The sequence below is a fragment of the Egretta garzetta genome, unplaced genomic scaffold, assembly GCF_000687185.1.
Source record: "Egretta garzetta isolate BGI_Z169 unplaced genomic scaffold, ASM68718v1 scaffold175, whole genome shotgun sequence".
NCBI lineage: Eukaryota > Metazoa > Chordata > Aves > Pelecaniformes > Ardeidae > Egretta > Egretta garzetta.
Genome location: NW_009259860.1, coordinates 93,091 through 95,314, shown reverse-complemented (window position 1 = coordinate 95,314; position 2,224 = coordinate 93,091).

Genomic DNA, 2,224 nt, shown 5'->3' with positions numbered 1-2,224 from the left:
GCTTCTCTCTCTTCACTGCGGAACGAGGAACGCACATGACCGAAATTCCGGCATAATTCAGTAGCTCCTTCAAAGGCACGTACTGGTTCACAGGCGGCTGAATATGAGCCAGAAATGTGCCCGGGTGGCCACAGCCAGCAGCATCCTGGCTTGTATCAGAAATAGTGTGGCCAGCAGAACTAAGGAAGTGATTACGTCCCTGTACTTGGCACTGGGGAGGCCGCACCTCAAATACTGTGTTCAGTTTTGGGCCCCTCGCTACAGGAAAGACGTTGCATTGCTGGAACATGTCCAGAGGAGAGCCACAAAGCTGGTGAGGGCTCTGGAGCACAAGTCTTACAAGGAGCAGCTGAGGGAACTGGGGTTGTTTAGCCTGGAGGAGGCTGAGGGGAGACCTTATCGCTCTCTACAACTGCCTGAAAGGAGGCTGTAGAGAGGTGGGTGTTGGTCTCTCCTCCCAAGTAACAAGTGATAGGACAAGAGGAAACAGCCTCAAGTTGCACCAGGGGAGGTTTAGATTGGACATCAGGAAGAATTTCTTCACCGCCAGGGTTATCAAGCGTTGGAACAGGCTACCCATGGAAGTGGTCGAGTCCCCATCCCTGGAGGTATTTAAAAGATGGGCAGACGAGGTGCTCAGGGACATGGTTTAGTGGTGAGATGGCAGTGTTAGGTTTATGGGTAGACTTGATGATCTTAAAGGTCTTTTCCAACCTAAACAATTCTATGATTCTGTGAAAGCCAGTGAGCGGTATCTCATTTTTCTTATAGCTGTTGTAAGCCTTAATCAATAAAATCAGTACTAACAACTCAAAAGGATGGATACAATTGGCAAAAATTCCGCAAGTTACAATGTGACTTGGAATTTATTAAAGTGAACCCCTCAAGTATGTGACTCTCCATGTTTTAAAATTGCAGTGTGCAGATCTCTTGGTTCACATATTTCTACTCACCTTGCATTGGGCTAGCTAGTGAGCCTGCATGCATAAGAACTTCTGCTGAGTCCATAAACCCATTGAAGCTGATTCTGGCAACTTTAAAACTTTGTGTGTGCAAGATAAATTTAAAACAAACAAACAAACAAAACACACCATACCAATGGTATTTGCTAGAGCAAGGATTATGTACATGAGCAAGGACAGCAAGGTTGGATCACTACCACACTTAATGCAGTACACTTCCAGGTGCCAGGGAAGAGAGCATCTTCAGGCTTAAGGATCCCTGTCATTTCTCCTAGAAAGGTTCCATTTTTGCTGTGGCTGAGCTGCTCTTCTCAAGTGTTCAGTCACTTCAGGGACTTTTAAGGACTGAGAGTAGATCATCAAGAGCATTTAGCTGTCTAGATCCCCTTGGTTTCACTGGAAAGCAGACTCTGAAGCACTTCTGAGGCAGTGAGGGGTTTTGCCATTCAGAACACACTAATTTTTTGTTGCTTAATCACAATGTACTCTTCCAAGTTAGTGCAGAGTTGAGTGTGTAACACATTCCTAATAATAACAATAATATATACACTAGAAGTATTTTGCCTTTCATTGTTGGCACATATTTAATTCCAAACCATATGTGACCTTTCATTATCGAGTAATTCAACTCCTGGAAATACTGCTTAATTCCTACTCCAACAATAAATTTGAAGCACTGATAATTTTACAGTAGTAACTGGGCATGATTATTTAAATCATTACCAAACCACCCCTCTTTCTTTTCTTCCACCCCATCACCTACATTCCAGCTTCGTGTTACACTGCCAGTCTGACCACAAAATTCATGGTGAGGAAATGGAGGATGGGCTTCTCTGCTATCAAAGTGGTGCTACCTCTCCTTTCTTAGCGTGGCAGGTACATATGTTTTATAACAACTACAATGCATATTTCTGCTTTTCTTATTATTGCCTTTAAAAAATTAGACAAATGTACTTAAATTAGTAATAGGTAAACCTTAATTTATTCCATAAATATGATATGATTTTTAAACATAGTTAGCTAAAATTATATATCTCAGTGGGTATTTGAGCTCATACAGATAGATATTTTGAATGCATTGAACATATTATCTTAATGACAGCAATTATGCAGAAATCAGAAAAATGCTCCATCTTGCTGTGTAATAAATCATGTTCTGTTACAGGGGTACCATATAAGGATACACCACCTTTCTTTCAACTCAACTTGAATGGAAAAAAAATAGTATGGACAATTTCTATGTATGAGTCACCTCATAGTTT